This window comes from Manduca sexta, chromosome 17 (genome assembly GCF_014839805.1).
Source record: "Manduca sexta isolate Smith_Timp_Sample1 chromosome 17, JHU_Msex_v1.0, whole genome shotgun sequence".
In the NCBI taxonomy this organism is placed as follows: domain Eukaryota; kingdom Metazoa; phylum Arthropoda; class Insecta; order Lepidoptera; family Sphingidae; genus Manduca; species Manduca sexta.
The window spans coordinates 2,064,352-2,089,887 of NC_051131.1; positions in this window are offsets into that span (position 1 = coordinate 2,064,352).

The window sequence follows — 25,536 nt, forward strand, 5'->3', positions numbered from 1 at the left end:
TCCTTGTTGTTTCGTTTTGTTTTGTTTTTGATATACTGAATTTCCAAGTTCGTGGCACACCTCGCTCTAGCTAATAAGTACAAGGCATTATAATGAAAAGCTTGGTAGATTATCGACAATTTCGCAATATAATTAATGGCGGCGAGCGATCTGGCGCAGGATGCGCACGCGCAGATAAAAGTTCCTATTATCTTTTATAAGTTAGGGATGCACCGAGAACTTATGAAAAACATACATTAGTTATTAAGTAGAAAATAAAGTTATTTTTATGGTAACATTTATGGTTTAGTAATTGATTAAAAGAGGGTTTTTTATAATAATATTAACGTTCATACTAAGAAATAAAATTAATTGTTAGCATTGAAATTGGGACTGCTAACATAAGAAAACGTCTATACGTAGTTTCTAATTTATTTCCCTTATAAAAAGTAATCTTATATTTAAATTTTAAACTACGGTATTAAGGAAGGAGTATTGTTAAAACTGCAAATTTAGGACCAAAAGTAACCCGTACAATATAAATAATACAAATATTATTTCTTTATATTAGAGCACAATATAGGTGATGTGTCGATAATCGCACCAAAAGGTGTATGATATCATCCAACAGCGACAGATTTTCAATTATAATAAGGTTCATTGTGTTTTGAACTTGATAAATATGTTATTTATTACGTTAAAGTAACTTTAATCATCGGCTATAAATTATAAAATGGATTCGTCACGGATGTGTCGACATTTATGTCAATAGGATTAAAATTAAAGCGATTTGTCTTTAGCATTGACATATCATATAGGTCATTCGATTTCCGCGTATTTAATTTAACGAACTGTGTTACTTAGATTGTGGTTATACAAAAACTTAAAATTGAAAAACAATAAGTTTTTTATCCCTGTCACGACAGAAGAAACTGATATGAACTCGATGGTTAGTTCAGGACAGTCCAAATGTAGTATCCTTCGTCGGACATTGCATGGACAGTCGCCAGAATAATGTCTTCCCCCCTTGGAGCACCTTTTATTGGGGGTATTTCACTATGTATACATACATTCGCTATCCACTCGTGTCTAAATAGGTATTAAGTACTTCCTCTACTAGCTTTTGGAACCCCGGAATATAATATGCGTTTTCTAATATTTCGTGGAATGCAATTCCATCTTAATTTTTGCCACTTACAGAAAATGTCTGACTTCAAAAGCTAGTTCAAAAGTTTAATGAAGTGTTTGACATTTATGATGTGGTTTTTACAGATTAAATAAATTAAAGAAACAGATAGTTGGTCCAATGAATACGATTTTAGAGATGTTATAAACTGTGGTTCCGTGATCAACTCATGTGGGTTTGTGTAGCAAAAATATATGGGATGGGTTTATATTTGTATTGACTTTCATATATACAAGATTTTAGTACGGGCGAAGTGAATGGTGCATTTATTTATAAATCCCGCACCAGGTGTACCCCTGGCCTATGAAAACACCCTTATTATCGATACAGGCTTGTCCATTACCCACGGACACGGCTAAGGTGCGCCTTATCGTTAATTACCGGACCGTGTTACCGGTTACCGTGATTTACCGGTACACCATTACGTTTATAATTTTACTAGTTTCAATTAGTCACGGTGCAATCCGTGAAATTCTTTTGATCCTTTTAAATTTTTTAATAAGTGTAACTGTATAGGAATTGCTTGGTTATGCTAAGTCTTTTGTATGCAAGAGTTAGCTTTCTAGAGGATTCCGCTTTGTTTATATCTGCTGTCTTGTTTAGTACAAGCAATGTTGTAACTTGGGGAAGGAATTGAAGCTGGTGTAATTATTAAGCATTATACATACATTATATTGAGATTTGATATCTAACTAGCTTTGAGTAATAGTGGGAAAAAATAATCCAAAACGTCTTATGTATTTTAAATTTCAATTCTTACAAATCCTAATTAACCAACTGGACAAATAAAACATCTTTCCATAATAATGGAAAGAAATTTATTTTTTTTAAACTCTCATTTGAATTGAACTTTTAAATGTTACCTTTCAAACCTCAATTACTCCAACCTCGGGAATTGTTAATAAGTCGTGATTGGGGCGAAAGTAATCAAAAAGCGATCGTCCGTCTGTCCGTGTTTTCATTCCCCATTCATAAGGCCAAAATCTTCGGATAAAGCACCTTTTGTCTTGAGAACAATCCCTGCAGATCATCTTGGTCCGAGAGCCGTCGCGTGGAAATTTCGCTTTCTTATTTACCTACCTTTTTGTTGCGTCTTACGGAGTCTTAAGCCTGTATTTGAACTGACCACTTAATAAAAATACCAAAATGTAAAAGGCAGATGGAGTTTTAGCATTGCGATGTTGTCTTGATGTGTGTTCGCTATTAGAAGTCTCTTAAGTAAGGGTCGGGTAAACGAGCATAAGAACTCAAGCATTTATTCCTGCATATCATGTGTTCCTTTCTGTAAATCATTTAGTACATTCCCATTAATACCGGGTGGTGCCGTGTTAATATCGCGAATTAATCACTGGATCCAGTAATTAGTCAGTCGCCACTCGCTTTGATGTGCCTCATTCCACTCACGTCGTATATCTTAATTGTTAGTTGTTTTTCATTTGTCCGCGACACTCAGCGAGTCTTGTCACCAGTGCTGTCTCCTTGAGCCATTCTTCGAACTACGCCGTGCATAAACGCCTTGCCAAGCACATAACAAATTGCATTAATTTAATCCCACTGACACACATATAATGCACAAAACGAGTTTTAGTAATTATGTTTCCCTATCGAAACAAGAAAAAATCGATTGATCGATTCATCCTCACTCGCCACACTTAACAAATATAATTAATTTCATAATATTTTTATTATAAACAGAATAAAACTGACATAACGACGTTCTTTATTTAATTTTGATTCTAATTAGATTAAGCATCCAATTGACCTTTGTTTAATTTATAGTTATGACTAAAACATGTTGATATGGTCATGAAAATCAATCAAGTATCAGCCATCTAAGCGTTTGGACGTTTGGAATACGTTTAATGTCTTTTTAACAATGATATTCTGATTAGTGAATACATTAACGTCACATGTTTTCGTTTCGAGTCTAGTAATTTCTGAGGCTCTACTTCCGATATGTCCATATAAGGCTCGATAGTGGAAACAGGTTTAAAGTGGACTTATCTAGATCGCTATCGTAGTATAAAAGATGATACAAATTATAATCGGGGACGTGTTTCATAAAATTATAAGCAGTTTACAGTCTAACAGCAAATACATTAAAAGTTATTGAGTTTTTATACTAAGAACCGGTCGTTCACAAAGTAGCCTTAATTTGTAAGTTACGCGATTGCTTCAGTCTTGCACACACAATGATGAAAAATCTTCTCATTTACTTCGACGTTCACAAAACTAACGAATTCACTGAAATTCAACATAAGAAAAAAAAAAAAAACATATATTTACTTATTGATTTCAAAAAAATATATATTGAGACATTAATGGCAATATATGGACTATCGTGACGTCACTACCCACAAATAATTCTATCTGCATAGGTCAAGGCACTGTGACCTCTGAACAATGAATAAACCGCCTTTAATTATCATTCACATAAAATGTTTTTGCCAAACAAGCGCGGCGACGCACGCATCCGGCCGCACTTTATGCATCTTAAACAGGAATAAAATTTGATAAATCACATCAGAAACTTGCTTTATCGGTCGAGTGATATCTTCCCGTTCAGAATTTATTTTACAAATGGCTTATTTATTTTATACGTGCTAATGTTTATTGGCAATTTGATATGTTAATTCACTTTCCATAAAGATCGTTTTAATCTGGAATTTGAATTTTTAAAGCCTCGTTTGTTTATTCGTCAGCGTCCGAATAATTTTCCATGACAATTATTGTTTTAGCAAATTTCAAGGATTTAAGTTTATTTAACTAAACAGGATTAATATTATACAGCTTAGATTTGTTATCTTTATTAGTGTTCTGGTTTCGAGTGGTAATAATATATCCGGACGACTTAGTTATCGTATATTCATAAATTGCACAATAGAAACGGCTAACAATATATTTTTATCTAAATTGCATCTTATCGCAAAATACTTAGATCGAAATCCATTATTTAGAGAGATGTTACATTTTATCTCTGTCTCCAGGATTCCGTGACCCTGAAATTTCATTAATCATAACAATATCTTATAAATAAAGTAAGATATACTAATTTAAATTCATACTAGTTTTAAAAATAGAAAAATATCCGATTAAACTATGAATAAGGCTCAAAACTAAAAATCCTATATTATGAAATCAAAACTGCACACGCAGCGTACGTTATAAAGTTTTGAGCGTCTAGCTCTCGCGCTAACTCGGCCGGTTGTCGCGCTATCGTTGTGTCAATCGAGATGCTTCGCCGATATCGATACGATGCCGTCACCGAGCCGTTCAGCGCGTCATCGATATTCTTTGTACATCACTATTTATTATCCGGCTTTGTTGCATTGTGCGTGCAAGTCTGGAGTTGGGATTAAAAATATAGCATTTTGTATTATGTTTTAATAGTATGAGAATATATTGTGAAGAATATGTCAGATTTCATTTTTCTTTACGATTTTCAAAGCTGGCCTATCAATTAGAATGAGTTGTGGTGAATAAATTACCTATCCTCTTATTTCTCGAAAGGTGCGTGTTTGTGGGCCAAATACAAGGCTAATATTGATGTTAAGTAAACGGATATCTTGTAGTTTAAGTGCATTTTTCTTTATCGTAAATATAATAATAATATATTAGCAGATGTGTAGGTCTTTTATACACAATTATATAAGAGCCATCCAACATAACCATGTAGAAAAACGCGAAGCGCGGGCGTATGCGTAGGCGCATCGTAAACATATCACCGTCTCTTTTCAACCGCTCACAATGCGCAAGATGAGGGGTGCTTTACGATGGGGTAAATTAATAGAGTAGGACGGGGACATATTAATCTTGTGTGTGAGTAAGATAGAGTAATGTTAATGGTTTAGATATGTAAATGTTCTTCCGCGTTCATGGCAGCAAGTAAATAATATATTTTTTTTACAAATAGAGGAGTAAATGCAATGATTAAAAGGCAGCAAAGTTATCGCTGCTTCCTCTGCTACACAATTTGGAGGTGTTTAATTATGATAACAGTTTCTTTTCTTTTCATCTAATTTATATACCTTTTTATCCCTGTAAAATATACTCTCAAAATTTACCCTTACGTCTTGGGCGACAATATAACACCAAAAATGTCTGAAATAAGGTCCAAATCCTCCAACATTGTAGGCAACTATATTTTTTAGTTCAAACCGATTGTCGGAGGCGATAGCGTGGCCCTAACTAGAAACGGGGCCAGGCAGGTTGAATGGGCATTTAGAAAGTCGCAGATATACTGACTGATCTTGTTGCGTAGGAACTGTACAGACGGACATACTGTTTTACTCGTTTTACATCTAAAAGCTGGCTTTGGAATATTACACGTTTTAGAAATTTGCATGCTGTGGTCTCCTATAACTGAAGAAGCACGTAACATTGTTAATTGTGAAAATGTTACATTGTTTTTTATTATATGTAGTATATCTTTCGTTGGAGGTCAGAGATTTTGAGGTATTTTATTTATTATTATCCTCTTGGAAATATTGATTAAAAGCAAATTATTGGGGTTATTTATTGAACTTTAAAATGTTGAAAGCATCGAAACCAACTGAGCTGATTTACGTATGTAAATAAATTTACGAGTTTTACTGTTATATGAATAGATTACTAATTGTAGCTGAATTATATCGCTGTTTATGTTATAAAACAAACATGTTTTTTTGTGTTTATTTGTATTATGAATGCAAAAGTCTATATGGAATAAGGATGTTTAGATAAAGTAAGCGGAGAAATAATAAAAGAATTTGGGTGAAATATAGGCACAGATAGATCATGTCCTGGATTTCAATGTAGGCTTTTTTATCCCCTTAAAGCACTAATTAAATTTTTATTTGGGTATGGTTAAGGGGCCATTTAAGGGGCAGTGTCGCGAGCGACACCTAGTTCTTTATATAAATGATCATCGTGTGCAACTCCCGTCAGTTGTTTTCCTTACGTAGGCCCAACACGGGTACGCACAGCATTGTGAACGCTCGCCAGTCACATATCTCATTTCTGAATGGTGGCAGATTAGATTATTCAAGCGGTGAAACGGTCGGCCGACTTGCAACCCGTTCGTAAATACCACTTGATAAGTTACGAGGCCCTTGCTGGACGGTGGAGTTTTCTAACACCGGGTATATGGAAATTTTGGATGAAAGGTTCAAAAGGATACGAAAATGTTAAAAATAAAAAACAAGTTCCAAGTTTTTCTGACGGCGAAAACAAAAAATAAATCAATATTATTTATTTTTTGATGTTCCAAGATATAGAATGTAACAAATTAAATAGATTAAGTGGTTATAATATTATGTTGTGGTAGTTCGCAATAAGTATTCATAGAACCGTTGATACCTTTAAACTAAAACAAAAATATATAATTGAAGTATAAAAACTCAACATAATATTTTATTATAAAGTAGTCGGTGTGTTCCATATTTTGTAACCACGGTGGCACATTACCGCTATACGCTTGCAGCATAACCGCGCCCCAAGCCCGTATCTCATCTGATGTTTCAGCAATAAAGTGTGTCAGAGCCGTGAATGGCTGTCTAAACACAAAATTAAAGTTATATCGCATTATTGTAAAATCAAATCCCTTTGAAAGCGCGTAAGAACGCAAATGTAGTACACCCACGTTTCTGTTAAGATGGGTAGGGGTGTGGTTAAGGTAACAGCGGTTTAATTTTACTTTTCCGGTGGTATAAGACTTATTTCAATCAACTTATGTCAATTAGCCTGCCGACCGTCGATATAGCATGTCGTTATTTTTTTTGTAGCTTGTGTGTACTGGGCATTAAAATTATAACAGTGGAATAAACTGACAGACCTACGGAAAAAATAATGAATACGATCTAAAGGAACTGAAAAACATTAAATTAAAATAGAGATTATTATCAGATACAGCAACGTGTAAATCAGTTTATTTATGTGATGAATGAGTAGCGGAACATTTACTTGGAAGATTAATTTAATTATTGCACTTAATATACAAAACAAATGTATATAGGCAAACTCAATCCCATAGGCATTCTCTCACAATCTTTGGTATCCTTAAGGCGGTGCAGAGATAAATAAAAGTGCATCACGGTAACATGAAAATTGGAAATAGAGAAAGAAAAAAAATTACATAAATGAAGATTATAGCTTAATTTATAATTACGCTTTATGTAAGAATCATTTTAGGTATAGACTCCGTACTTGTTCACTCATGAGTGCTCACGTTTATTCGTAATTCAGTAAGGAATCTCAGACCGCTGTCAGTAGCACCGCGGGCGACGTATCACGGCCGATGTACATCCTTTATGGCGTTAATAAAATGTGCTGCACTGAATGCGATGCCCGCGTGTCATGCTTGTCTCTGGTCACTTAGTGTGGGCTTAGTGGTCCCACACGTGGGCAGCGATGTGTAGTGAGTTGTCTATTGACATAGTACGTACGTGTCATTTCGACTTTGTTTTATAAAAATAGAATATTATATTTATCATTACCTATGCAACACAGTGACCAGAGGGTGGGAATTTACACATGTTTTTGCCTCTATACATCTATGTGGGGTCAACAAGTAGATACAAAATGTTTTTTACTTTACGGCCGCAAATCATATTATAATAGCTTACATAAAATAATTTCCGCGCTGGAAATCGAACCCAGGTATTTTAATATGTATAGCCTGATCCTAAGTCATTATACCCGATAAATATTATGACGCATCTATTTACCGTTGGACTTCCTTCTAATGACATAAGTCAATTGACAGATAGCTCACATCGGCGCGTCATTAGCGTGGGTAGTCCGGAAACGTTTACACCCGCGGCGCCACCATACCTGTTTAAGGCAGTTATCATCGCTATCGATGTCATTGTTTATAGTCTTGTATTAAAAACAGATATCATAATCATGACCATTTGAGAGCCCAGAAGGAGTATACTATAGCTTATATAAAGTTACGTCAATTGGATAGTTCCACTACTTCCTTTTCTGTTGAGAAAAAATGAGCCTTGTTTTTACTGAACAATAGGTATGACTTTGCAATGAAAAACATTATTTTTGTGATCGGATTTGGGAATCATACTCAGCTCAAAAACTCGCTGTAATCCACACGGTCGTAATCGGTAGAACAATAAACCGTTATCAAAGGTGTTATCGCGCGGTTTGATTTCTTTATTTCTTCCCCTCATTAGCAGCTGGAACAATAGTTAGCTTTGTAAACATCAAGCGGCCTGTTCGTTGACCCGCTTAGCTCGGAGCTAGGAATCATGAAATACTAAACACTAGGTTTATTTTTATTGAAGCTATAGTTGCATTGTAGATGAAATATAAATAGGTTGTATTGGAGTTCTATCATTGTGTTAAAATTAATTTTCTCTGAGGTTTCCAGAGTCAATTTCCAGACAGGATGTGAGGCAAATGACAATAGATATCCAAATTTCATTGTGGGACAAAAATTCTTGACAATTGAAGAATTGCGCATGTGCCTGCCCATTCAAGGTTAAAACATGATCTTATATGACTTCACGTGGGTATACACATATCAGTGTCACCTATCAACCGATTAAGGAAAAAGCAACAATTTTCCTCGAAATCCATTCAGACCCTTATATATCTTATGTAAATTACATCAAAATCGAGCCTCGATCAAACGACACGACCAGTAAAAACCTACGAGACATCTCCAATTTGTTCTTATTTCTGCGAATGCAAAATGGAACCGTGGTCACTCTTCATTCCGAGTTGAAATCCATTAATTACCTTTAAAATAAAAAGCTTGCGAGTACTCCCCAGCTGAACACATTAACAATTCAAGGAGGGAACGCAAAGACCTAACATATCTTGCTGATATAGCCTTGCGACTGACTTGCGACTTTTTGTCGCGTTGTTTTGATGACCTTGTTTATATGATTCTGAATCATGAGGACTAAGTAAAAACCCCGGTATTAAATGACAAAGTATCAAGATTTATAACGTTGAGTAATTCTAGGTAAAATGTCCTTTTGAATCAAAATAATAGTTGCTCACTGCTTGATAGATAGGTGGTTATTTGAATCCGGTTAGTCAGTTCTCTATTAGGCCTTTTTTCAATTAACCAGGTCTCCTGTTTTCCACGACTTCAAGCTGCATCATTTATTTTGCTGGGAAAATATAAATACCAGCGTGGTTGCGTAATTTGAAGTTTGAGGTGGTGACGTCACCACTCGCTGCAATGCGCTGTTAGGGCTTCCTAGCAAGATTTGTGCCTGGTGGTTGTTAAATACATTATGTTGGGGATTTAAACACTTTCATTTAAAATAAGTCTATTTTTAGCTCTGACCCTCTATATCACGCACTTTCGGTGACTCGATTCAAAGTCGACGGTAGTTATTGTGCTTTTCATATATTTTATTTAAATTAATTTAGGCCTATTCCTGATTCTTATCCGAATTTCACCTACCATTCAATAATTTATGCGTGTCTTTCTAAAAATCTTCATAATATTATTTATTTCACTAGGAGGGTAATAAAATGACTTTAAAACGGTTATTGTTTCAATATTATATTAGTATTATTTGTTCTATTTATTTTGGTATACTTCGATATCGTCATATACCAATATCCTACCATGATGAAATCCGCACTATGAAAGAGTGTTTGATAAGCCCTAACCCTCTCAGTAGTTGAGGCTGTGCCCAGCAGTGGGACAGTTTATAACACAGAGCTGTTATTATTATTATTTATTATTAACATATTACCATCTTGTTTAGCCATCTCCACCATTCAATAATGATGAATTTCTTCGCCAACAGATCTGTAATTGGATCTCGCGTGTTATTCCTTCGCAATTAGCATAAACATATCAGTTGTGTTAACAATGCGTCCAGTTTTCGACGCTGCGCCGACAGCTGCGCGCCGTCACTCTGTTTGTATGATTGGCAATGCTTGAGTTAAATGTGAGTTATAAAGATTTGTTACGTGAAGATCTGCGATGAGATTTATGAGGCGTGCTATTAAAAATATTGGTATGACTATGATGAATTGTTATTATTAAAGATTTGTACAATTTAGATTTACTTACAATAAAAAAGGATTTTCGAACTAAATATTTTTTTTAAAATGCTCCTCGAAATGACATAAATATCACTATTAATATATGCTATACAAATATAGCAATGTATATTTTAAAAAAATGTATTTCAAAGTAACAATATTCGCAACTTATCCTGCGACAAAAAGTCGCGCATCTCCAAGACGCACCCCCAAGTATACTAAAGAGCTGATAATTAAATCGCCGTCGATCGCGACAGTCCACTCGATTATAAATCAGCGAGCTTTTGCAGAGCTTTTTCCGTCGGTGCCTATTTCAAATTAATCTATAAGTTATGTGAGTTAAATGTGGGATTGGCAGAGTCCGGTCTTGAAGTGAGATTCGGTAGGTTCCACTAAGATTTATAGTAATATTTATATAAAATATTTTAGAATATGTTTTATCAGCCATCGTCACTTAGCGAGTAGTCAATTTCGAAATAAGAAGCCAGGATTTAAATCCTCCAATGATACATGTTTGAGCGATCTACAAATATTTTAATACTCACCGCTTGATTATTCACATGTGGAACCAGGATGATTTGTGTAAATATTTATGGATGGAGTGACTGCATTTTTTATACCTATGATATGGTGATTGTACCCAAAATAGTATGGAAGTATATAAAATTTCCTGTTACAGAAATTAATTTATAAAATGTCGTATTTTAAAAGCTCATTTAATTCACTGCAAAAACGAATTTAATCACATCTAGTGAAAACCACTATACTCTACCTCTATACGGACATACAAAAAACTGATTTACAAATCGCGTTAACAAAACACGAATGTATTTGTAAATGCTAAGTCATAACCACAAAACGTAAACAAACATTCATTACAAATCTCAAATCGCATTGGTGTCGTCTCCCGCGCCCTTTGTTCGGAGACGGCTCTCCGATTTTCTTTTTGCCTCAGTCACTCCGAAATGAAGTACCTCTGTCCATACGTTACTCCGGAAGTGGACAGCCCCAGTGAAATGGCCGCCTTGTCGCTTCCGCCGCCCACCCCCCTCGGAGGTTTTAATTAAAGGCCAATGTAAGGTTTAACATGTCTCTACCTTGTGAGATGCGGATTGATTTTTTTGGCGCAGACAGCGAGGGTGATTAGGGTGGAAGGGTTGAGTGCTCCGGTGTTTGTGGCGTTGATTTAAGTGTAAGGAGCCTCTTTACACTTTCAAGCTGTACGGTGCACAGATGGGAATTCTTTGTGATCTCTTTAAAATATTTTTTGAATTTCTTTTTTCTTATATATATTTTTGTGTGTACTTATTCTATCTTCTATTGTTTCAGGTAAGACAACATTCTTTAATAAGTAAGGCGTTTCACCCATTTTACTAGGTAGGTCTTTCGTTTGTTGAAGTCACTCTGGATATACACTAATGCTTGAGCTATTTTTGCCTTTATTGCCAAGCGGCAGGACATTCGAGCCGCATGGGCAGTATGTAATGTATCCATTACCAGTACATACAGTAAACTGCCACGTATTCCTTAATTAAAAATTGTAATTAACAATAACAGTTTATGGTCAGCTTTATCATCAAGCGAATGACTTGCTTGTCTCGTCATTCATTTATAAATTCCATTTTGGTAACGATATCTCCGAATGCTGTATAGTTTTATTGATCGTGATGTCATCAAATAAAGCCATAATCGTGACCAAAGGCACGTTTTACAAATGGCTATTGTAAAAACACAATAAAACAGTACAACGGTACATTTTAGTGAAATTTCTTCATTTGTGAGATGCGCCCACGCACGGGAGCTTGTATGGACGATATATAAGGTGTGGTGGAAGTGACGGCGAGTTCATAGGAGGAGCGATTATACTTCGCTTTTGACTTAATAATATCAGCCCTGTATTATATACTTGCCCACTGCTGAGCACGGGCCTCCTCCACTACTGAGAGGGATTAGGCCTTAGTCCACCACGCTGGCCTAGTGCGGATTGGTAGACTTCACACACCTTCGAAATTCCTATAGAGAACTTCTCAGATGTGCAGGTTTCCTCACGATGTTTTCTTTCACCGTTAAAGCGAATGATAAATTCACAAAGAATACACACTTGATTTTTTAGAAAAGTCAAGTGTGTATGAGATGTGTGCCCTTGGGATTTGAACCTGCGGACATTCGTCTCGGCAGACCGTTCCATACCCAACTAGGCTATCTTCGCTGCTTTCGCTTTTGACTTATTGATAGAATATTTAATCTAATAACAAATACCTGTCACGATGGATTAGTGCGAATAATTTACTCAAAATATTCATTTATTTTATTTATACTGTTAACATATTGGTTGTACTAAGCATTTAAAGTTTTTGAGTATGCGTAATACATTATGTAACCTTTCACTCTATGATATTAATAAATATCACCGTAATAATCTATTTTAAGTCTTCTACCTTAATTCAAATCTTTAGAGTCAAGCTAAACATGGGTAAGGTTAAAATAAATTAAAACGTTTACAAATAGGTTTTATTTTTAATATTTATTATAAACGCCGACAGCGGAACCTGATCATGCGCGCGCGCATTTTAATAATACCGTATAACGATCACCATGTCAATTCCCCAATTTCTAGTGAACTCTAATTTAATATCTAATATAATTCCGAACAGACGGCGTGTTATGACAGCTTGGTAATGAAACCGTTTTGAATTATGTGAACCGAGCCATAAAGTTTGTTATCTAATGATTTTTTACACGACCACTGTTGACATAGGCGTCGTTGGACGGACTGTAATCGGTTTTTTTATTAAGTGCCTATTGCAGGTGGCATTGATATGTGAGTTAAGTATTAGTTAATAGTGGATGTATTTTAATGATTTTATATGCTTCCCTTCAGAGGAGCAATAGGGCAAAGTATGAATTAAGGTATTGTGATGATTAGATGTACTATTAAATAATATTATTATGTATTACCAATCTTATACTGCCTTGGTAGTGTAGTTGTGTTACCACACGACTGCAGTGCTAAAGACTCGGGTTCGATCCCCGGTCGGGCAAAGTGATACTGGGTTTTCTACGCAGTAGTAGCTCGATATGGCGATAGGTGTGCTCCCTATCATGGAACGGAATACATACGGCAGAAAGTTGGTTCACCGGTTGCGCCTCTGCATACCCCTTTGGGAATAAAAGGCGTGAGTTATGTCCTATACTACTTAAAATGAGGCTTTGTCCCTAAATTGTGGTATAATGCGGATTTATATGTTTCACATTTGGAATTCTTGTTGAGAAATTTTACGTATGCAAATTGTTTTCAGCGATTTCTTTTTTCTCAAGGTAGCATCAATTATAATACAATGTATGCACTTACATAACAATAATTATAGCACAGTTTGTTATATTTTTTTTGTTATTCATCAAGAGTTAAAATTATGGTTTGAGAAAATCCTATATGAATCCAAATTGAGGATATTTTTCAGTAAAGTTAAACATGGCTCCTAATATATTCAAAATAACTATCGTTGGTTCTAGATGTTAAATAATTAAAAAGTAAAATAACAGTTATACAAACCGCTTTCCATTTGGTACAATATAAATTGTTTTAAAAATAGAACTAAGTAGTTTTCTTGCGAGTGAGCTTGGTTGAATACAATCTCTTTGTGTATTTACTATTTATACTAAACATTATAATTGTTATCTTGATTTAAAAGTCAGCAGAAATATTTTGTCTTAAGACAAGCAAGAACTTGATATTTTCAAAATTAAATTTAAGTTTGATTCACAATTTTTAGACAGGCGACACATAAAACTATAATTAACATCATAATCTATAAACAAACATCACAACGTAATGAAATACACTGTTTCAAAACCGTTTAACTCATTCAAATTCTAATTACCACACGATAATCTGACAAATCGTTTGTATATTATAATAACCCGGCGTTCGACAAAATTGCTTGTCTCGCAGCCCGCCTACAACATTATATCCAGATTAAAAAAAATCTTGTGACATTTTAAATTAACATTTTTATATTAGGTGTTCTAAGATCGAGGCGGTAGTAATTATTATTTTTTTACGTCAGTAATCGATCGTCTATCAATACGGTGGCTTTATGAGTCTCACAAGTTTACGACGTTTGTTTTGGCTGGTTTATGCGCCGTCTAAATCTTTTAGACTGTAAAATTAATTTTATGTCGATTTCTTTACGCTTGTGTATTTAACAGTTGATTGAGTGTGGTAGTTTAATTGATTTGGATGTATTATTTGATCGTCTAGAATTTATAGGCAATGGTTTTTATTTACTTTCCGATCAGGCTTTAAGTTTTCAATTATTTTCGAACTGTAAAAAAATATTTCAAAGTTGAAGAATTATTTATTTTTTATATCAGTTAGACTTACATAGTATATTCTAGCGCTCTAAAGATTTTTTAGCGATCATATTTTACGAAAAACGCCTTTAATAACAACAAAATTATAATCAATACAAACCCTTAGTGTAAATTTTAACAATCACAACAGCTTTTACTGTATTTCACCTAATGTAATGGTATATTCTCACACAATTACAATATATAGAGAACATTATAAAATATATATCATGTAGTTGCACTAAAACTCAAAATCAAACTATAACATCTAAATGTGAAAGCGTATTGACATCTGCGTGTCCGGTAGATGACGCCAGCGCCATCTGGCGGGTGTCATTGTCCGCCGCAGATAAGCGCTAGCTGATGAAGTCATCGGCGCATGTGTCATATCAATGCATGTTTTTGAGAATCATTGGAAAATGGGCCTTATAATTTTGATCGATGATTGACCTCGGATTTTTGATTCATCATGTTAGTAACAGAAAATCTATATTTAGGCTGAATATGCTTACGATTATTTGTATTTATTTTAAAATAAATCTTATTTTGATATGAACAAGACAAAAATCTTAAATCTTGCGGATTGAAGGATATTGTTGAAGATGCAGCGTGCGATTGTCATTTTGCAGTGCGTGAGCATAATCTTTGTGATCGTGTGTGAGTGCGTGTTTTAGCATATGTATTATTTTATCGAAGGTATGGCTAAGTGGTTTCACTGCACCAAACGTTACGTGAAGTCCAAAATAGAGATATAAAGACATCCACGAATGGCGGCACATTTATTATTTTTTATATTTATTTAATTATGCACTAAAATCAACACTAGATTAAAAACAATGAAAGACGAGGTGAAATTGGCGGTCTCATCGACGCAATCTTTAACAGCCAATCATTGGATGGAATAAGAGAAATGGCAAAAAAGTGCAGTCTAGGCCCGTACATGTTGATCATAATATCATAGTTATGCCGACCTGTATACCTAATTATAAACCTACTTTTATTGCATAATCCAAACAAACAGATAGATAACCTCTACAAATGATCTCTAGCGCCCATAAACACAACCATAAGAGAAGAGATGTGTTCCCGGCATTAAAGAACGGATTACGATTCAGGGAAATAAGGGAATTCTCCAAATATCTCACGCATATGAAATGCAACACCATTGTAACTTCACAACAGTTCTGTAAAACAGTTTTTTGCCCGGTCAAGGCAGCCCTTCGTTATACGAACTCTACCAATTCGAATTTATTTAGCTCGCTCAAAAACAAAAATATTAAGTAAAGTATATTTTGCTTATTTTAATAACGCATTATAAAAACGCGAAAAGCATATATTATTGATTACAAATCTAGATCTAGACTATACCTCATTAAAGAGCGGCCCGAAACACAAATCAAACGCAGGAGCGTATTATAGTAATGCATTGGCATCGATTACCGGCTGACAAGTTAATACGTGTGTCAACCGGCCGCAGCGGGGCGGCAATGGATATCGTATAATTAGGCCACGGGAAATCTCATTACGTCGCCATGTTTGTACTGTGATTGCTTGACGCTCTGACGTTGTATTGGGGATGGTCTTGGTAAATGTAGCAACAAAGCAAGATGGTGGGTGATTACTATATAATATAATTAGATAAATGTAAAAATAAAGCGGTGGTGTCGAGTCTGTCTTGACCGTGGTGTTACTTCAGTCCAATCGCTCCATTTTTGCTGAAGACAACTTGATACTACGTCATTTGTCTTGTTTATTATTAAAATAACTGTATAAACGAACTGTGATGCCATATTTGGACGTATGGAATCAAACTTTGGGGCTGAACTTGATTAAAATAATACAACAGTTCTAAAATTAAGTCCTGAGAGATATTGTCAGCGCTTCTCGGTATATAAGAAACGGTGAATCCGTCATGATATTAAAATGAAATTCTTCATGAAAGGCATCAAAAAGTGTTCCAGAGTTTACGAATTCGATAATAAGTGTACATAACATCTAGGTAGGTACCACCGTAATGTCAATTTCTGCCGCCAAGTAGCAGTGTGTAGTCACTGTTGTGTTTCGGTTTGAAGGACATTGTACCCAGTGCAACTACTGGACATAATAAGACTTAACATCTCATGTCCCAGGATGGCGAGCGCAGTGGAATACCAAACAATACTTTGTAATTAAGGTGTTGGGTGATGATTCTACTGTTTATGGTGGTGGTATTACTTACTATTAGGCGAACAGTAAGCTCGTCTCGTCATTCAAATAAAAAAAAAGATTAAGGCATTCAAACCACTTAATTACACAAAACTTGTGCAAAGATTAAAAACAACTAAACCTTTCGAACTAGTGTATTAAAGTGTAGTGCATAACAGCGAACAAATTGTTTTTGTTACTAGAGTCTAAGAACGTGGCTAGAACATTATTCTTAGTTGCAGTAAACTCATCACCTAGAAAATTAAGTTAGAATAATATTACTTATCAGTCTTATAGATTAGATGGTAATTTATTGTTAAGAACTAAGTTCTTTAGCGACTGGATGTATAAAGCAGCAAAACGGGCTTTGTGGAGTATCTTGGAAGAGGCCTAAGACCAGTAGTGGACTGCAACGAGCTGATGATAATGATGATGATGAACCAAGTTTTCAGAACAAAGGATAAAAAGTCACTACGTTATACAGTTTACAAATGAAATAATACCTATCCAATCTTTAAAAAGATAGTGTACTTATCATTGGAAAGGAATGTGTAATGCTCACTCGTTTAATTAAAAAAAATAATTATATAATTAATTCGAATACAGAAAAAATATGTACTCACAAAAATTCTGTTCCACATATCTTTGATCTCACAATGTGTTCTTTCTTAGTAAAAAGAAATATTTTTTTAACAGAAAAATTATCTCCCAAAAAGTCCAAAAAATCGAATCGAACCCGCGACCCTGATCTCTGAATTTATTACCCACTTCTAATAAGATTTAAGAAGCAACTCTATTTTAGTACTTAAATCTGCACCCTGCCTCACAGACCATCCCTTGCCCAAATTGTTCCAAGACTGTTATTATTTGTTAATATATTACGTTATATGATATGTATTTATGACGTGCAAAGCCTTATGGTATTAAGGAACGTTTACACAGACCACTGCTCTTGACAGAAGGAGATACGGCCCAAGTCATAAACTTAGAGTGGGTTTGCTACTTATGATATTGTTTATCTTATTTTTTATTAAACATATAAGTTATAAGAATAGCAGCTTTCATTATACACATGGTTTTATATAAACTTTGGTTTTGTGTTGTACATACTTTAATACTAGACCTTTAATCACATAAAGAATTGAAAACTTAAAAAAAATGACACAGCAGATTCTTTAAATATGGATAAAACGTACGTTAATTAAATGAAGAATTGAATTTCTGAAATATTTATCCCACGTTACCTATTATAATCCTCATCGCAAGACCATCTCCAGCTGTTGGACAGCAGTTTACCATCGAATGCAATGCAGTCCCAATGTGCAACGATAAATACCGCATGACGCGAATTTAAAATGGATAAACAATTTAAAACCTTAATATAAGTAATAGCAATTAGCCATAGACTTCGAATTGCATTCTAGGAATATTTTGTGTCCTTTTTGTATTTAACAACAAATTGTTTAATACGAGAGAATTCAATGTAGTAATTTATGATAGCGAGATAATACACCTGCTGTTTAATTATATTTTAATTGTTAGCAATTTAATTGTTATGTTCTTTAACGCATTATAAATTAAATACGTGGTATTCAAGTGTTTGACAGCCTTCATGGCATAGCAGGCGATAGAGTACCTATGGAACGCAATACTTTGGATTCTATTCCTGAAGAGAGGTTATTTTTTTGTGATGTGCGAGTTTTTACAGTTTTAGTCTATTGACTAAAAATGTCGTGTAGTTTCTGATAATTTTATTATTTGTAGACTTAGGTCTTAGACCTGAGCGTGTAACCATGATCTTTAATTTAACAGACATATATTTCTAAGTTTCCTAAACCCGCTCCCGCTGCCTCTCACACCTCGCGCCGCCGCCCAAGTCGGAGACAATTGGCACGTCACCGGCAGAGGTCGCTTTTGCAAGTAACCACAAATCACGAGTGTCGCCCGCCGGTCAAACGCCGACCGGCTTAGCGTGCACGCTCCATTATACCGCATCTACATTGCTGTTATAATTACTGAACACGTACCTGGGAGGATGGATTTGGGTAATCATCATCAGAATTGTAATAATAAAACGACCAGTCTGATGACTAATCAATCGTATAATACTGATTAAACGATGAATTAAATTCAGTCTAACCTTAATGCATGTTACAAGATTAGCCTGAAATCAATCATAACAATTATTTAATTCATAAAACAGATGAAATTCTCATCTAATAGTTACTATATCCTACGGATTTCCTTCTAATTATATTTTTTAATTTATGTCGCAATAAAAAGATAATTCAACAAAGTATAGTCTGAAAACTTTCTATCCTATAATATTATATCCTTAATGCATGTTACAAGATCAGCCTGAAATCAATCATAACAATTATTTAATTCATAAAACAGATGAAACCATGAAGGTTGCGAAGTCTTCGAAACGTAAAAAAAGGGCAGAAAATTATAACATAGAAAACAATAGTTTTATTTCAATATCGAATATACGCGTAAATATAAGAAATCATTATATCCAAATCTTTCATTCCCGAAAGGTTAATCAGAGGGGTATCTACCACACCTACTTCGCCATTATATTTTCTATTATCTAAACCAGATGTGTTTTTGCAAATCGAAAGCTTACAATTGTATAGGCGCGACACGAATATTGTACATGGAACTATATGGTTCCTAATGAGGTGTCACTAGTCTAATGAAGCGAAGCAGTGATATAATTATATCTTATCATTCTAAATTGCATTTAAATTTCTGGTCTTCAAAATATATGGAGATATTCTACCTTTTTCGACTGCCTGTTTCGTTATTTTAACTACATGTCTTATCAACCTTTGAAAATGTACAATTTCCCATCTTTATATAATCCAAGCATATATCTCCATAGTTAGTGTGCGCACACACGAGCGATTATTTCGCGCGATCGATCGCTTCATCAGTCGCCCGTCTGCACGATAAATGTTCCACTTTGCCGCAGATATGAATAATTGACAATCTTATGTTACAAATAGGTATCCTGTGATGCTGGGTTCCAACTTGAAATAATTGTGAGGGGATAAAACGAAGATTCCTGTCGCTCGTTAGTTTGCGTGAATCGTAATTACGTATGTACGTAAGTTTGCCACAGCTGTATCTTCTCCAAATATGCGTTATAGAGCTAAATTTTATCACTGATTAGATACAGATATATTTTATATGCCAAGCTAATATTATACTGACAAATGCTTAGTTTCTCTGAGACTTGACTCAGGCGAACACACAAAAGTACTATAACTAAATACTTCAAGAAGTAATTAGCGCAAAGCACTCCAACACAATATTTTTTAATTTAACCCGCTAACCCTTCCGGACGAATAAACTGAAAGATAAGATTTAACTAAATGTAAAAGTTACTTCTCTGAGGCGTTATAAACACGAGTCCCGAGTCCGTCCCGCGGCGGTCGTCACTCGGAATCACTGCATGGCTTGCATTAAGTGTGAGCGAGATGGATACACACGTAAAGCGAGGCGTGTGAGAGAGAGGGAACAGAAAAGACGTTTTGCAGTCGTCATAATTTCGCGGGGCAGACTAATAATAAAGATAAACCTAGGGGGTTGGCGGTAGCGGGTGTTGGATGGCCCGGATTTGGTACGTAGATGGGGGGTCGAATTGCTAATGCTTGGATTAAAGTAATGTATGAAACTAAAAATAAATTATAATGTATTTTCATTACGTGTAGCAATTTGTTATTTATAAAGATTAAAGATAACGCAAATGATTAATTTTTCTCTATTTCTCAATGTGATGCGCGAAATCCTGATGCCATAACTCAAAGCCTTGGCGTAAATAACGTCAATTTACGTCTCTTTCCAGCAGTTTATCTAGTCAGAGTAATGATGTGATGTTTTATTGCCAGAGATGCTCACTCAGATCTTATTACTGTAAGCGCCCTAAGTTATACATCTGTCAATGTCCAATAAAACAGTAAATTAGAAGTGTTTAGCTGTTTATTATAAACTGGAATGTCTCGGGTATATTCTATTATATGATAAAGTCGCGTAAAATATTATGTTTTGTTTATGTATTATTGTAAGTCATAGTTCTATTGATGCCGAATAGTGGCATTAAGTAATGATATTATATTGTAGCTCATTATTAAGTTTTTAGTTTATATCCGTAGTCAGAACAACAATGCCTTGTGTAAATTAAATAAAATACAATTAAACACATTGATTTAATTTTTAGCAATGTTGTAAAATCTCATGTCTTTTTGCTATTTTATTTATATGTAATCTAATAGTATTTTAATAAAAACTATCAAACATACATAAATCATAATTAATCTCCCTCATCTGTTAACCCCGTCCCCTTTATGAAACCTATACCTCACCGCCTTTCTTTTCCTATTATGTAATCGGGAGGTTTATTTCCCCCACAAATTATGCCTAACTCCGTCCCCGTTCATTATGTTTATACGCTGGCGCGTTAGTTTTTGTATAGCGCAGTTTTGGGGTTAGTTTTCACGAGTTGTCTTCAAGGTTCATTCGTTAGTCTTGTGGTTTATAGTCCACGAGTGTAGCCGCAGCTTAATGTTCCTAGGTATTGTTAGGAATTTTGGGTAACTAAAGTATTTAAACAAAAAAAACAAAGGCTTATTACCGTAATACTGAGTGATTAATGTTTGATTTATACTAGATAGGAAATAATGTGTGGGTACTAGGTAGTAATTATTTGACTATTTTGTAAACAAGCGGTATGCAAGCGTTATGGTGATAAAAGACATTGTAAGCGGTAGTTTCTGAGTATAGCGAGACTCAATATCAAATGTCATAAGGTGACGAGTGTAATGCAGTGCTTAGTAATTAAAGGCCTAATGTTTGATAATATAATGGTCAATTTTGGCGAGCACTATCACACGATGTAATTCTTCTCGTTATTCAGTTGTGAAAAATATAGTTTATTAAATGAGTCCTGAATGCAATGGTTGGTAAAATAGGTCAAAGTTGAAAGTATGAAAGTTTACACCAGTTTTATTTAAAATTGTAAAAAATGGTGCTTAACTATTACTTTCTGCTTTGAGAGTGTAATTATGAATATTTTAAACTTTTACTACTTTAGAGGTGATAATTAATATTACAGAATAAAACAATGTAATATTGGTGTTAATTTCTTTTGATTTTAATTTACTTCATAATTTAATAATTTGTCTAAATATATATTTTTTTTCTATATAAGAGCATTATAATCTGTGTTTGCAGCGGCCTAAGGTTTTTTTGTATTCTACTATTACGAGAGGTAAAAAGTAAATTTATAACAAAGCCATCTATCCAAAATAAAACATATTATAACCACTGCGTTTACTATAACGAAAATAAGCTTTTACAAAAAAAAAAAATAGATTTTTTTTTTTGAATATTGTGATTTGTAGCTGAATGTTAACGAAGGTAAAGACAGATATGTATTTTAATTTATTAACGCAATGTCTAAATGACCCTGTACTATATACATACGTAGGGTACAACAATCCTCTTCTCAGTTTCGTCGTAGTCGGGTAAATAATTATAACCATTGACAGTTTCAGTTTTTAATACGAATATTTATAAATTGTTCAAATTAATATTGATACAAACTTAGAAACTTATCATCTGCCACATAACGAATAGAAGTTCGCCAGTTCATTGATCCACTAGATAAAACCCTGCATATCCCTAGATAAAGACGTGACTACTATAAAACTCGCCGACTTGTAAGCGACGGTTGGCAAGGACTGTTATCGGTTTCTTTGTAAATTAGTGTGTTTGTATTGCCTTGTACAAATTCATACGAGCTAGCAAATCTTCATCACTTGACGGTCTCTTTATTCTATAATGCTCATGTTAGGGACATAGTGTAGACATGTTTGTCTACAGCATGTATCTGTCGCCTTGACTGGGGTAGTACCGTCAGAAAATAAATGAGAACAGATAGCTTACTGTTAAGGTTAGAGGTTTGAGAACAGAAGCATTCTACTCGTTAGTCCTTACAAAGAACTAAGTGTCGCCATTTTATTGTCGCACGTTTAATTTTAATAAAAGCGCCAGAGAATGATTGAGAGTCGCTCTCGCTGTCACGTGACGTGACGCGGCCGTCACGCCGACACGTCAAGTCGCCGTGACGCGCGCGTGGTGACGTGTCACATCGACTGACGCCGCTCACTTATTCATAAGGGAAAGCGAACATATAATTATATCGGTATGGAATTGATTACTTACATTCGCTGTAAGAAATTTCATGTTTTTACTATCTGTACTAAAATGATGACTTTTTAAGTAAAGAAAGCAGTGGATAACGTTACATTACGTTTTTTTATTGTAATGGAATGAGGAGACCTGCAGCTCGCTTTGTGTGATAAATAAGTGATATACGCTACTTACAAAAACATTTTCAAAATCATAGATGCACTGTCGACATATATCCTGGTGTTACAAACAGCATTTTCAGAATGAAGGAGCACTCCGGTTAGCTAGTAACCGATGAAAATAATATTAAACTAAAGCCAGTTCTTCCATAAACCAAAAGTATCCCATACATTCCAAATCCGTATATAATCACGCGTTATGTTCTCTTTGCAGGTAAGTGGTAGGTGCAATTTGCCATCGGCCGCGGCGAGTCATGCCAGCTATCTATCACAATCTCTATCAATCATAGCGGTGGGACGGGTTCGATACCCGAGTGCGGTATTGCTTTAAACTTTAAATGCGAGGAAATATTTTCATATTACATTGGTGGATTAGATAAGCCATTTAAATAAGATTACGGAAGTAGATAATTCAAAAGGTAACAATTTCTTTTTCTTTACTTTTGCTAGGGTTTATATTAGAATATTTTAATAGGTGTGTGTCCACCGTATTGTCCTTTTTAGCCACTGAACAGTGTGCAATTGAATTCGTGAAGGTCCTCAACATTTGACGTTTACAGATGTAAGAAATATTGAAAAAAAAAAAAAAATTGTCTTCGATTTTTAAAATCTTTCTTTATCATGTTTACTTTGCCGATAAACGGCGATCAAAAACTTCGCCACTACAACTGACCCTTAATTAATCAAGTACATTGAAATCAGGGCACCCACGCACCCTCCCTTAACCGGAAAATCATGTCCTTAATTTTAATTAGAGGCCCTAATGAACGCCATCTGGGGAGGTACAGGCTAATTAAGGGCCAGCGCGACAAGCAACCGCGCGACAATGTCTCTCCGACGCCAATGTCCTTTATTTTGCTACGTGTGAGAAAGTATGCCTTGTTGGTGAAAGATTTTGTAAGAATTCTTTCTGACTGCCGTCTTAGTGTAGTGAGTGGCCTGGTACTACATGGCATTTCGAACATGGCTGGCATAATACGTGGCATCATAAACGCCTTGTTCTTGTTCTGGAGTAATGGTTGATTTCTGTATATGCCTTTGAGAGCATGGTCGTTAGGGTGTATGAGAGCATTTTTTTAAACAACTATATTATACTTGTTATGTGTGTTTTTTAAAACAACATTTTATTTATAAACTAATTACATACACTGGGCTAATTTGTATTGTTATTATTTTTCCATTATTATAAGTAGTATACTTCCTATCCAGACTTAAATCAAAGCCGACCTTTTCCCCCATTTAGGTAAACAGAGATAACCTAATCACACTACAGCCTACAGACATGAAAATATTCCAAGATCCCATTCGGATAGAGATAGGCAATGTTCGCACTAGCCCAGGGCATTATCACACAATACGTTAACGCCTCACATTTATCCGCTTCTAATATGATCGCGACGTGCGGGTGGCGGGAGGAGCGGGAGCGTCGTGCATCAGATATGCGCGCGCGCAACGCGGGATCTATCGTCGCTGCTGCGATCTAAATAACGAGTCGATCGCGCGGATAAATCGCGTTCCCCACTCGCCGCTAGTTACCGCGCGTAATTAATGACCGCTCTCAATCCCCCGCCATTATGATTTTGCTCAAACAGTTAATAGGCCCTCTGAAGTCTCAACAACGGTTGACAGATAAATGTATCTTCCGAAACCGGCAGACGGTGACCCGCGTCCCATAATGTTCTGTTTTTGTCTCGGTCCTCCCCCATAAATTATTCTAAATCGGGCCCTATTAGATATTCAGAGGGAAGCTGGTGCATTTTACTAAACGCTGATCGTATATCAATCGTTCGATAGCGTCTCAGGTTCGAATCCTGGGAACAATGCGTGCGACCTGCTACCTGTTGGTTGCGATTTGTGGCGGCGTGCCGTACCCGCCCCTCCTTCGCATTCAATGATATCGTCTGTATAAATCTGGGACGTGGTAAAGCACGAGATGGGTCGCTTTTGTTTCGAACCCGAGACGTTGGGAAGATATATGCGCGGCGGTTCAGTGACTGCATTAAAATATTTCGTGGCTGCTGCCGCGGTATATCCTTGTCCACTGCAGGTATACGACTCAGGAATGCGAACTTGTGCAATCGCAATATTTTAAACCGTTTCCAGTCTTATAAAGCCAGTGACGTAATCCTTGATTTCAATAATTATGTTTTAAAAGTATTATAGTTTATACGTCTGCGTGATACTATGATTTGTCCGTGTTTGGATCCTCAGATGTCGATCTTATAATTTAAGCGAAGTAGTTCCCGGGTCATACGATGGAAGGTTTGCTGTGCCAACATCACTTTGGAGTGGTAAACAGGAAGCTAGAAGAAGAGTTGAGTACCATACTAAACATTTTCATATAAGGAGAGATCATAAAAGGAGAGGGAATTGATTGTGTCACAAGTATTTTACTCAACACATTACTGACATTTTCAATGTAACAAATCATTCAAATCCTATTAATTACGA